Consider the following 14,462-nt stretch of genomic DNA (forward strand, 5'->3'; position numbering starts at 1 on the left):
TGTTTTAGGTTGTTATGGTCCTTTATTAGGGCTGTTTTTGGGTTCTGACCCTGTGTTCCATAGCAGAAGCAGGACAAGTTTTTTTTGGGGCTGGTTTTTCGGGTGTTTTGAGGCTGTTTTGTGTCTGTTTTGGAGCTCTGACCCTGTATCCCATAGGAGAAGCAGGACAAGGTGGTTATGGGGTGGTTTTGGCCTGTTTTAGGGTCTGTTTTGGGGTTCTGACCCTGTATCCCATAGCAGAAGCAGGACGAGGTGGTTTTGGGCTGGGTTCTTGGGGTGTTTTGGGTTGTTTTTGTCCTGTTTTGGGTCTGTTTGGGGGCTCTGACCCTGTATCCCATAGCAGAAGCAGGACAAGGTAGTTTTTTTGGTGTTTTGGGGCTGTTTTGTGGTTTTTGACTTTTTTTGGCATGTTTTGGGGTTGTTTGGAGGCTCTGATCCTGTATCCCATAGGAGAAGCAGGACAAGGTGGTTTTGGGGTGGTTTTTTGGGGTGTTTTAGGTTGTTTTTGTCCTGTTTTAGGGCTGTTTTGGGGTTCTGACCATGTGTCCCATAGCAGAAGCAGGACAACGTTGTTTTGAGCTGGGTTTTGGAGTGTTTTGGGTTGGTTTTGGCCTGTTTTGGGTCTTTTTGGGGGCTCTGACCCTGTATCCTTTAGGAGAAGCAGGACAATGTGGTTTTGGGGTGTTTTTGGGTATTTTGGTTTTTTTTTTTGTCCTGTTTTCGGGCTGTTTTAGAGCTCTGACCCTGTATCCCAAAGCAGAAGCAGGACAAGGTGGTTTTGGGCTGGGTTTGGGGTGTTTTGGTGTTTTTTGGTCCTGTTTTGGGTCTGGTTTTGGGCTCTGACCCTGTATTTCACAGGAGAAGCAGGTCATGGTGGGTTTGGGCTGGTTTTGGGGGTGTTTTAGGTTGTTTTTGTCCTTTCTTAGGGCTGGTTTTGTGTTCTGACCCTGTGTCCCATAGCAGAAGCAGGACAAGGTGGTTTTGGGCTGTTTTTTTCGGGTGTTTTGAGGCTGTTTTGGGTCTGTTTTGGCTTTCTGACCCTGTATTTCATAGGAGAAGCAGGACAAGGTGGTTTTGGGGGTGTTTTGGGGTGGTTTTGGCCTGTTTTGGGGTCTGTTTTTGGGCTCTGACCCTGTATCCCATAGGAGAAGCAGGACAAGATATTTTTGGGTCTCTTTTGGGCCTGTTTTGGGGGGTTTTGAGTGATTTTGGCCTGTTTTGGAGCTGGTTTTGGGCTCTGTCCCTGTATCCCACGGCAGAAGCAGGTCAAGGTGGTTTTGGGTCGTTTTCGGATTTTTTTGGGTTGGTTCGGGGCTTTTTTGGGTCTGTTTTGGGGCTCTGACCCTGTATCCCACAGGAGAACTAGGACAATGTGGTTTTTGAGTGGTTTTGCCATTGTTTGTGTGTGTTTTGTGTGTGGTTTTGTGTGTTTTGGGGTGATTTTGTCCTGTTTTGGGGCTGTGACCCTTTATCTCTTAGGAGAAGCAGGGCAAGGTGGTTTTTGGGTGGTTTGGGCTGTTTTTGTCCTGTTTTGGGGCTCTGACCCTGTATCTCATAAGACAAGCAGAACAAGGTGGTTTTTGGATGGTTTTTGTGGTGTTGTGAGGATATTTTGGTGTGGTTTTGTCCTGTTTTGGGGCTGTTTTGGGGCTCTGACCCTGTAGCACATAGGAGAAGCAGGACAAAGTGGGTTTGGGCTGTTTTGGGGCTGTTTTGGGTGGTTTTGTCCTGTTTTTTTTTATGGTTTGGGGCTCTAACCCCGTATCCCATAGGAGAAGCAAAATAAGGGGGTTATGGGCTGGTTTTTGGGCGATTTTGGGGCTGTTTTGGGTCTGTTTTGGGGCTCTGAGCCTGTATCCTACAGAAGAAGCAGGACAAGGTGGTTCTCCAGGTGGAAGTGGCCAAGCTGCGTCACAACAGCCGACGCCTGGAGCAGGAATTGCACTTGGCCTCGCGCCATCTCTGTCGCTTCGCCCGCTTCTTCTCCGGTACTGTGGACAAGGAAGAGCTGTGACAACACCCCCCCCACCTTCCCCCGGACAATGGCATTCCATAGGGAACACCGTCATTCCATAGAGAATGCTGCCATTCCATAAGGAATGCTGGGATTCCATAGGGAGATGCAGTTCCATAAGGGACACTGAGGATTTCGCATCTTCTTCAGCACCATGGACAAGGAGGAGCTGTGACCCTCTCCCGGAACAATGGCATTCCATAGTGAGACAAAGGGGGGGGGGGGGGGGGGGGGGGCACAAAGTCACAAAATGGAATATAGAAATCTTTATAATTAGCTTTAAGTAATGTTAAGTTTGATGTCTTTGTAACAGTAGCAATGGAAAATTACTGAGGTGCGTGACACAGGGAGAAAAAGATTCCATAGAGCAGCTAGAGAACATAGAGAACATACTGAGAATTCTCACAAGATAAATTGCTATAGTTGACATAGTTTTAAGGAAAAAACAGTCTAGAAGAACAGGACACAGGTTTAAGGAGTATCTGGGAACCGCAGATGACCAGGATGGGCTGCAGTTAAACTACCTGATCAGTAGGAGGATAGGAGGATTGTTATGTCTCTGGTGCTAACGAACCAATTAAACTGGTATGAGCATCTACTGCGCGTGCTTCAAAGGCTGCCAGAAGTGATGAAGATCGTTGGAGGAAGTAAACGACCCTCAGAGACCACCCCCACAATTCTGTACGCATGCAGGGAACTCTCTGGAAAAGGATGTAATCCATCCGTAGCCTCATGAATATGTATGTATGCCCAGTGGCTATAAAAGGACGGCTTGTGTGGCAACTGGGGTGATACACGCTACCCGTAGCTATCCCCCGTGTCTCCCGGTGCCGCAGTAAAGAATACCTGCTTGTCAGCTTGAAAACTTTGGTGGTGAGTTTGTTCCTGGAGTTTTCTCCGTATCAGCAGGGAGGCTGTAACTAGATGATCTTGAAGTCCTTTCTTGCCCTAACTATTCTACGACTATTTGCCCACCATTTGCTCTAGACACCTTAGTGATAATAAGTACTACCTTACAAAATGAGTTTGCATTCCCACCAGCTTCTCCCTTTGTTCTGACAGCAGCAACCACTGCGTCTGTCAGCCTCTAGCATCCTCAGCAGTTGGAGCTGCTAATTTTTCAGTCACTACAGTAAGTCGTCAGTGATTATTTTCAGACAACGCTCAAATATGCGTATTAGGTAATTAAATTTGCAGTAAGTGTCACTCCGCTTTGCTAATATTAAACATGCAACCCTTTCCCTGTCCTTCTGTATTAAGCCTTTTCTAAAGTATATGTGAATAACTATTTTTTTCCAGCTGTTCTAGATCAACGCTTTCTACATCACAGCTCAGTAAGTAAAAAGCACTTGCCTTATTTATACTCTGTACAAAAGAAATGTAGCAGCATCTTCAGAAGTCAATTATATTTGGGTGTAGTAGTCCAGTTTCTAAAATCACTTTTCTCCTTTACTGAGGGGATTGAAGGCACGGAGTCCGATTGCTGGTCAAAGACCTTTTTACTTTAGATTACATGGTTTATATATGTTTTTGATCATATCCACGCACTTAAAGCTACAATACACTTGGTTAGTTGCTGCTGTCCACGAGCATAATCTAAAATTATAATTGATTAGTCTGCTTTTTCGACACTATCCTTTCGACCTTCTCCTCACTTCTCAGTTCCTTCTTCTACTTCTCATTTTCATCCCCTTTTATTCTGCTTCTTTTGTTCCACTTTTCTTGCTTGATGTTAGTTCCCCACAGAGCTGAAATTGCAGAGTCTGGCTCAAAGTTAATTCCCCAAAGAATTAAGGTCGCTCAGCATCCTCTGACCACGTTCAAATGCCTCTTCTCCTACATCTCCCCTTTTTGTTTTTCTAAAAACATCACTTGGTTTACCATGTTTTCTGACGTTCGCTGTAGGCAACTCAATAAACATGGAACAATCAGTAAGATACAAATAACAATGAATAGCATTATAAGACCTCCTTTGATCAATGAAACAAACCATGTCCCAAGTCCTAGAGAGTTAAGACAATTTCCTAATCCAAAAAATCCATCATTTACCTGTAACTTTGTTACTCCTTTTTTCAGTTCCTGAATAGTTTTATGAATAGATTCCGAAAAGTCTGACAAATTCCTGCAGCACATACCCTCAAAATCTTTACAGCCATGGCCTTGTGCTAATAATAAGAAGTCTATGGCAGCCCTGTTTTGCAAAGAGGCAACTTAGCAAACGTTTCAGGTCTGGTTACAATGTTTTTTGATGGTTGATGTGACAAAAATTGGCACTCAAGAATTTTCAATTTCTCATCAGATTCAACCAATTGCATGATTAATCCTACTGGCTGGAAATCATTACTGACAACCAAAAACTCAATAGGAACTCCATTCATCACACGATGTGCCTGTCTCTCACTTAATGCAGCTTCTACCATTGCTATTGCTCATTTTGCTGCTGGTGTTAATTGTCTGGGTGCATTGAAGTCTGTGTCACCCTTCAACAATTCAACAATGGTTCTAAAGTTTTGCTGTCAATTCCCAATAATGTTTGAATCCAACTGATATTCCCTAACAAGACTTGCACATCGTTAAGTGTATGGATATTGACCTTGATGGCTAATTTCCTGAGGTTCAATGGTATGATCTAAGATTTTCCAACCCAAATATTTCCATGGTGTGGTATCCTGAACCTTTTCAGGGGCAATTTGCAATTTATGTTGTTGCAACACTGAACACAATTCTTGTTTAACAGCTTCTAGGTTACTTTCCCAGCCACCAGTATATCATCCATATAACGATACACTAATAATTGGGGGTGTCTTTCCAAAAATGGACACAGTGCTACATCAACATAACCTTGACATATTGTTGGTGAATTTTTCATGCCTCGTGGCAATACCACCCATTGATGGTGGCAATACCACCCATTGATGGTGGCAATACCACCCAACGTGCTTCCAACTCTTTGAGTACCAAAGACGAATGAGAGAATTTCTTCAGACACATTGACACGAACTGGAGACACGTGGCTGACTTTAAACTTCATCACTGATTGTGAATTATCTACATAATTTTAAACTTTCCTTATTTGACAGACTTTAAAAGTAGGAAGGTATATTCTTATTTTGAGTCATAAAAATTCAAGCGTGATTTTCACTGTAGGTCAACTTTTTATTTCTTTCATTTTGACAATTCTGGCAGTAGCTGTTCAGAAACATTCCAAACCACAATAAGCAGCGCTGGAGGTCAGGACTGCGGTGCGTTTGCAGAGCTGTGTGCGAAGAGGAGCATCCTGACTGTGCTGTGCGTGGCCATGCGCACCGAACGGGCCGGCTACCGTGAGCCGCAGGACCCGGCATGCTCTCTGCTGGCACTGGGCACTTGGGTAAGTTCATTTGGGAAACTGTTAGCAGGGCATCTGCACTGTAATGCTGATGTTTCGGGATCTTACTTCCTAGCTTTGATTACCCATACCAGTACCATCTAGTTCTCTGGGTTTTCTGCAGAAGCAGAGAAGAGAAGGCTGCGTGGAGACCTCATAGCAGCTTTCCAGTATCTGAAGGGGGCCTATAGGGATGCTGAAGAGGGACTCTTCATTAGGGACTGTAGTGATAGGACAAGGGGTAACGGGTTAAAACTGAAACAGGGAAAGTTTAGATTGGATCTAAGGAGGAAATTCTTTCCTGCTAGGGTGCTGAGGCACTGGAATGGGTTGCCCAGGGAGGTTGTGAATGCTCCATCCCTGGCGGTGTTCAAGAACAGGTTGAATGAGGCCTTGGGTGATAGGGTTTAGTGTAAGGTGTCCCTGCCCACGGCAGGGGGGTTGGAAAGAGATGATCTTAAGGTCCTTTCCAACCCTAACTATTCTATGATTCTAAAACAAGCCCCAAAACACCCCAAAACTAACTTGTCCTGCTTCTCCTGTGGGATACAGGATCACAGCCAGAAAACAGGCCAAAAACAGGACAAAATTGCCCCAAAACCACCTTGTCCTGCTTCTCCTGTGGGATACAGAAACAGAGACCCAAACCAGACCCAAAACAGGACAAAAACAGCCCAAACCGACCCCAAAACCACCTTGTCCTACTTCTCCTATGGGATACAGGGTCAGAGCCCCAAACCAGACCCAAAACAGGCAAAAAACAGGACAAAACCAGGGCAAAAGACACAAACCAACCCAAAATCACCTTCTCCTGCTTCTCCTATACGATACAGAGTAAGAGCCCCAAAACAGACCCAAAACAGGACAAAAACAGGACAAAACCACCCAAAACCAGCCGCAAACCACTCCCAAAACACCCGAAAACCACCTTGTCCTGCTTCTCCTGTGGGATACAGGGTCAGAGCCCCAAAAAAGAGGCAAAACAGGCCAAAACCAACCCAAAACACCCCAAAATCCAGCCCAAAACCACCTTGTCCTGCTTCTCCTGTGGGATACAGAGCCCCAAAACAGACGCAAAACAGGCCAAAACCAAGCGAAAACCAGGACTAAAGATACAAACCAAGCCCCAAAACCGGCCAAAATCACCACTAAATTACCTTGTCATGCTTCTGCTATGGGATACAGGGTCAGAGCACCAAAACAGACCCAAAACAAAACAAAAACAAAGCAAAACACCCCCAAAACCACCCCAAGATCACATTGTTCTGCTTCTCCTGTGGGGTACAGGGTCACAGCCCCAAAACAGAGCAAAAACAACCCAAAACACCCCAAAACCCAGCCCAAAACCACCTTGTCCTGCTTCTCCTATGGGATACAAGCTCAGAGCCCCCAAACAGCCCCAAAACCAGTCAAAACCCACCAAAACAGCCCCCAAAAACCCCAAAACCACCTCGTCCTGCTTCTGCTATGGGATACAGAGTCAGAGCCCCCAAAAAGAGGAAAAACAGGCCAAAAACAACCCAAACCCCAGCCCAAACCTACCTTGTCCTGCTTCTCTTGTGGGATACAGGGTCAGAGCCCCAAAACAGACCCAAAACAGGGTAAAAAAAAAACCAAAACACCCCAAAACCCAGCCCAAAACCACCTTGTCCTGCTTCTCCTATGGGATACAGGGTCAGAGCCCCAAAACAGACCCAAAATAGGCTAAAACTTGTCAAAACCCACCAAAACAGCCTCAAAAACACCACCAAAACACCCCAAAACCTTGTCCTGCTTCTCCTATGGGATACAGGGTCAGAGCCCCAAAACAGGCCAAGAAAAACGCAAAACACCCCAAAACCCAGCCCAAAACCACCTTGTCCTGCTTTTGCTATGGGATACAGGGTCAGAGCCCCAAAACAGCCCGAAAACAGGACAAAAACAGGCATAAACCCCCAAAAGAGCCCCAAAGCACCCCAAAACCACCTTGTCCTGCTTCTGCTTTGGGACACAGGGTCAGAGCCCCAAAACAGACCCAAAACAGCCTCAAACCACCCCAAAAACCACCCCAAGGCCACCTTCTCCTGCTTCTCCTGTGGGACACAGGGCAGAACCATAAAACAGGACAAAACCAGCCCCAAAACACCCCCAAAACCAGCCCAAAACCACCCTGTCCTGCTTCTGCTATGGGATACAGGGTCAGAGCCTCCAAAACCCCAAAACAGGCCAAAACCAACCCAAAACACCCCAGAAACCCAGACCAAAATCACCTTGTCCTGCTTGTCCTATGGGATACAGGGTCAGAGCCCCCAAAAAGCCCCAAAACAGGCTAAAACCAGTCAAAACCCACCAAAACAGCTCAAAACCAACCCAAAACCAACTTGTCCTCCTTCTCCTATGGGATACAGGGTCAGAGGTCCAAAACAGCCTCAAAACACAACCAAAAACCACCCCAAGGCCACCTTCTCCTACTTCTCCTATGGGACACAGGGTCAGAACCCCAAAACAGCCCTAAAACACGACAAAACCACCCAAAACACCCCAAAAAACAGCCCAAAACCACTCTGTCCTGCTTCTCCTATGGGATACAGCATCAGAGCCCCCAGACAGCTCCAAAACAGGCCAAAACCGGTAAAAAAACCCAAAACAGCCCCCAAACACGCCAAAACCACCCTGTCCTGCTTCTCCTATGGGATACAGGGTCAGAACCCCAAAACACACAAAAAACAGGACAAAAGCACCCCAAAACCACCTTGTCCTGCTTCTCCTGTGGGAATACAACGTCAGAGCACCAAAACAGACCCAAAACAGGCCAAAACCAACCCAAAACACCCCAAACACCAGCCCGAAACCACCTTGTCCTGCTTCTCCTATGGGATAAAGGGTCAGAGCCCCAAAACAGCTCCAAAACAGGCCAAAAACAGTCATAAACCACCAAAACAGCCCCAAAACCCAGCCCAAAACCACCTTGTCCTGCTTCCCCTACAGGATACAGAGTCAGAGCCCCAAAACAGGGGAAAAACAACCCAAAACACCCCAACGCCCAGCCCAAAACAACCTTGCCCTGCCTTTGCTATGGGATACAGGGTCAGAGCCCCCAGACAGCCCCAAAACAGGACAAAAACAGTCAAAAACCCCCAAAACAGGCCCAAAACACTGCAAAACCCACCTTGCCCTGCTTCTGTGGGATACAGGGTCGGAGCCCCGAAACAGACCCAAAACAGGCCAAAAGCAACCCAAAACACCCCAAAACCACCCCTACTGTTGGAAAAGGGCAAAGCCTTTATGATAAAATAATTATATAAAATAGTAGAAATGATTATGTTTGAGAAATTTATAAATCAATAGTGGGGTTTTGTATATTAGAAAATGTTGTAACTTTGCAATTTTGTGTCACGGCTGTTCTGTAACCAGTGTTGTAATGATAGTCTTAGTAGCAAAAACCTATGTGTATGGGTGGATTTAGAAAGGCATGTACTGGAGACTATACCCAAGTAGAACCTATGTGTATGGGTGCATTAGAAACGCATGTACTGGAGACTATACCCAAGTAGAACCTATGCGTATGGGAGGATTAAAAAGGCATGTACTGGAGACTATACCCAAGTAGAACCTATGCATATGGGTGGATTAGAAAGGCATGTACTGGAGACTATACCCAAGTAGAACCTATGCATATGGGTGGATTAGAAAGGCATGTACTGGAGACTATACCCAAGTAGAACCTATGCGTATGGGTGGATTAGAAAGGCATGTACTGGAGACTATACCCAAGTAGAACCTATGCGTATGGGTGGATTAGAAAGGCATGTACTGGAGACTATACCCAAGTAGAACCTATGCGTATGGGTGGATTTAGAAAGGCATGTACTGGAGACTATACCCAAGTAGAACCTATGCGTATGGGTGGATTAGAAACGCATGTACTGGAGACTATACCCAAGTGGAACCTATGCATAAGGTAGCCAGAAGAGCATAGCAGAAGCTGATAAGAAAATGCTAGCGTCCACACAAGGGTTGGGATATATCCAAGTAAGGAAAAGGTCCTGAGGACAACCTGAGGAAGACTTCTTACTTCATCTGAGGAAGACTCCTTCCTTCACCGGAACGACCACCAGGCGACCACCAGAGGGGGCTGCGCAAGCGTAGAAGAGGCTGACGTAACATTCCTGATGTGGCAATCCTTAATGCATATGCATTAGCTAATGTTGTAATCCGTGTTAAACGTGTATAAATTGCGAACGCGATGTGACAAGGTTGGAACCAGATTTGGGTGCGTACCCCTGGTTTCCCAGCGCTGCAATAAATCACCTCATATAACCATCCCGGTGGTTATGTGTTTGTTCCCACGCTAACACTTAAGGTCCCATTTTCTTGCTTCTCCTGTGGGACACAGGGTCAGAACCCCAAAACCACCCTAAATCAGGACAAAAAAAACCCAAACCATTCAAAACCACCCCTAAACTACCCTAAAACCACCCCAAAATCACCTTCTCCTGCTTCTCCTGTGGGATAAAGCGTCAGAGCCCCAAAATAGCCCCAAAACAAAAAAAAAAAAAAACAAACCACACCAAAAACCAGCCCAAACCACCTTGTCCTGCTTCCTATGGGATACAGGGTCAGAGCCCCCAAAAAGACCCAAAAAAAGGCCAAAAACAACCCAAAACACCCCAAAACCCAGCCCAAAATCACCTTGTCCTGCTTCTCCTGTGACATACAGGGTCAGTCCCCCAAAACAGACCCAAAACAGGCCAAAAACAACCCAAAACACCCCAAAACCCAGCGCCAAACCACCTTGTCCTGCTTCTGCTATAGGATACAGGGTCAGAGCCCCAGAACAGACCCAAAAACAGGACAAAACCACCCCAAAACCACCTTGTCCTGCTTCTCCTTTGGGATACAGGTTCGGAGCCCCAAAACAGACCCCCAAAAGGCCAAAAACTGGAGAAAACCAGGCCAAAACACACAATGCAAACCCCAAAACCACCCCAAAATCACCTTCTTCTACTTCTCCTGTGAGATACAGGGTCAGAGCCCTGAAACAGACCCAAAACAGGCCAAAAACAACCCAAAACACCCCAAAAACTACCCTAAGATCCCATTTTCCTGCTTCACCTATGGGACACAGGGTCAGAACCCCAAAACAGCCCTAAAACAGGACAAAAAAAAAACAAACAAAACATTCAAAACTACCCCTAAACCACCCTAAAACCACACCAAAATACCCTTCTCCTGCAGGATACAGGGTCAGAGCCCCAAAACAGACCCAAGAAAGGCCAAAACCAACCCAAAACACCCCAAAACCACCTTCTCCTGCTTCTCCTATGGGATACAGGGTCAGAGCTCCAAAAAAGACCTAAAACAGGCCAAAACAAACCCAAAACACCCCAAAACACAGCCCAAAATCATCTTCTGCTGCTTCTGTGAGATACAGGGTCAGAGCCTCAAAACACACACAAAACAGGCCAAAAACAACCCAAAACAGCCCAAAACACACCCCAAAATCACCTTCTCCTGCTTCTCCTATGAGATACAGGGTCAGAGCCCCCAAACAGACCCAAAACAGCCCCTAAAAAGGCCAAAAACAGGCAAAAACCAGCCCAAAACACACAAAGCAAACTCCAAAACAGGCCAAAACCACCCCAAAATCACCTTGTCCTCCTTCTCCTATAGGATACAGGGTCAGACCCCCAAAACAGGACAAAAAAAGGCCAAAAGACCCCCAAAACTACCCTGTCACATTTTCCTGCTTCTCCTACAGGACACATTGTTAGAACCTCAAAACAGCCCTAAAACAGGACCAAAAAACCCAAAAACCATTCAAAACCACCCCCAAACCACACAAAAATCACCTTCTCCTGCGGGATACAGGGTCAGAGCCCCAAAACAGGCCTAAAACAGGCCAAAAACAATCAAAACCACCCTAAAACCCAGCCCCGAACCACCTTGTCCTGCTTCTGCTATGGGATACAGGGTCAGAGCCCCAAAACAAAACCAAAACAGCCTCAATACACGCCAAAAACCACCCCAAGGCCACCTTGTCCTGCTTCTGCTATGGGATACAGGGTCAGAGCCCCAAAACAGACCAAAAACAGGTCCAAAGCAGGCCAAAACCACCCCAAAATCACCTTCTCCTGCTTCTCCTGTGAGATACAGGGTCCGAGCCCTGAAACAGACTCAGAACAAAACCAACCCAAAACACCCCAAAAAACAGCACAAAACCACCTTGCCCTGCTTCTCCTATGGGATACAGGGTCAGGCCCCAAAACAGACCCAAAACAGGCCAAAAACAATGAAAAACCAACTCAAAACACCCAAAACAACTCGAAACCACCCCAAAACCACCTTGTCCCGCTTCTCCTATGGGATACAGCGTCAGAGCCCCAAAACAGGACAAAAGAACACCCAAAACCACTCCAAAACCACCTTGACCTGCTTCTCCTGTGGGATACAGGGTCAGAGCCTCAACACAGACCCAAAACAGGACAAAAACACCCCAGAAACCACCCCAAAACCACCTTGTCCTGCTTCTCCTATGGGACACAGGGTCAGAGCCCCAAAACAGCCACAAAACAAGACAAAACCAGGCCAAAACCAGGCCAAAACACCCCAAACAACCCCCGAAACAGGCCAAAACCAATGAAAAACCAACTCAGAACACCCAAAACAACTCAAAACCACCCCAAAACCACCTTGTCTTGCTTCTCCTATGGGACACAGGTCAGAGACCAAAACCAGCCCCAAAACAACCCAAAAATAGGACAAAAACACCCCAAAACCACCCCAGAACGACCCCAAAACCACCCTTTCCTGCTTCTCCTAGGGGATGCAGGGTCAGAGCCCCAAAACAGAACAAAAACAGCCCCAAGACACCCTAAAAACCAGCCCAAAACTACCTTGTCCTACTTCTCCTATGGGATACAGCATCAGAGTCCCAAAACAGACCCAACACAGGAGAAAAGAACACGAAAACATCCAAAACCACCCCACAAACAACCCCAAAACCACCTTGTCCTGCTTCTCCTGTGGGATATAGGGTCAGAGTCCCAAAACAGACCAGAACAGGACAAAAAAACACACCAAAACACCCAAAACCAGCCACAAAACATGCCCAAAACCCCCTTGTCCTGCTTCTCCTATAGGATATGGGGTCATAGCCCCAAAACAGCCCCGAAACCAGCCCAAAACCAGGTGAAAATTACCCCAAAACCACCTTGTCCTACTTCTTCTCTTCATACAGGGTCAGAGCCCCAAAACAGACCCAAAACAGGAAAAAAAAACAAAACCACCCCCAAATCCAGCCCAAAACCACCTTGTCCTGCTTCTGCTATGGGATACAGGGTCAGAGCCAAAAAACATGATAAAAATAGCCCAAAACCACCCCAAAACCAGCTTGTCCTCCTTCTCCTCTGGGATGCAGGGTCAGAGCCCCAAAACAGCCCCAAAACAGGACAAAACCAGGCCAAAACAAGGCCAAAAGACACAAACCAACCACCAAAACAGGGTAAAAGCACCCAAAAATCATCTTGTTCTGCTTCTCTTATATGATACAGGCTCAGAGACCCAAAACACCCCTGTTATAAATTAGGACCACAACGGATCATAATCCAATTGAAATTTTATTAATTATAGCAAGTAGAATATGAGCAAAGACAGCGCTGGACGACAGGGGAGTCTGCGCTCCGACAACTGCCGTGCTGAACAGTTCTAACAGTCCCTTTTTATCAGTCCTCCAGTTCCGCATTCGTATCTTCAACGGAGTACTCTGCGCATCCCCCAGTTGCTTGAGGCTGAAGGCTTGAAGTCCTCCTCGGTTACCTTTAGATATCCTTTTCCATATATGGTCTTCAACTTGCTGTGCAATAATTTTTAGAATTATTTTGCAAAAGCCCTTAGTAAGCGTCTTGCGGTTTGTAAGTAATTTTGGTGTCAATTTATGCAAGTAAAGCACTTAAGCAAAGCAATAGTTGCCCCCACCCATATGTCTGCCAGTTTTTTTAGAACATCTTGCAGATATTTCCTCAAAACTTGCAGATATTTCCTCAAAACTTGCAGATGTTTCCTCAAAACTTGCGCAAGCGGTGTCTGGTTTAATCTGCACAAGCGACCACGGTTATCTTTTCTTTTTGTTGTCTAATCTTTACATCAGGCTCAGCATAAATCTTAATAAACAATACCATAGTCCCTAGTTTTTCACAATCCCCCCTTTTTCTTTTTATCCTATTATTGTTTATTAGATGTTACTTTCATTTTCATTCTCAGTACTGTAAGCTAATTTGTTCCCACACTCCCAACACTTATCATAACATTCACAAGGTAATACCTCGCAGTTACATTCATAGCATTTTCGTGGCATAGTACATTCACAGTATTCTTCCTCTTCATTGATAGATACCTTCTTATACTTTGTTTCGAATTTTGTAGTTAGAATAAGCAATTTGGCTATGTCAAGCCTTTCCTTAATAAAATGTAAAATATAACGCAATATACAAGGTCCAAATACAAGTCCTAAGATTAGCATAATAAGCGGTCCTGCTAAAGTAGATAACAAAGTGGTTAGCCAGGGTGAAACATTAAACCAGTTCTCATACCATGACCTGCCCGTCTCACGATCTTTTTTACGTTGATCTAACCTTTTCCGGAGTTCAGACATGGTGTCCTGGACTACTCCCGTATGGTCAGCAAAAGAACAACATTCTTCATTGAGAGCTACACATAACCCTCCCTCCTTTAAGAACAACAGATCTAATCCTCTTCTATTTTGCAGTACTACTTCTGATAAAGACTTTACTGAAGTGGCTAAATTTTGGATAGATTGTTCTATTTTTGCTAAATCCTCATCTACAGCCATCTGTAAACTTTGTAATTCCTTACCTTTTACTAGGGAGGCTATGCCTGTGCCTGCTCCAACTCCGCCCGCTATCAGCAGTGTAGCTAAGGTTACCATTGTAATTGGCTCTCGTTTTTGTCTATTCAGGTCTCCTTCAAAATGGTGTAACACCTCCTCAGAGGTGTGATAGATCAGACGAGGAACAATAATCACCTGTACGCAAAACTGAGATTTATCAAACACCTTTAGGGATAGGCAAGGCGTTACTCCGA

The sequence above is a fragment of the Pezoporus flaviventris genome, unplaced genomic scaffold, assembly GCF_033815535.1.
Source record: "Pezoporus flaviventris isolate CSIRO_AGI_PZ_B2104156 unplaced genomic scaffold, CSIRO_AGI_Pfla_v1 ptg000135l, whole genome shotgun sequence".
Taxonomy (NCBI): Eukaryota; Metazoa; Chordata; class Aves; order Psittaciformes; family Psittacidae; genus Pezoporus; species Pezoporus flaviventris.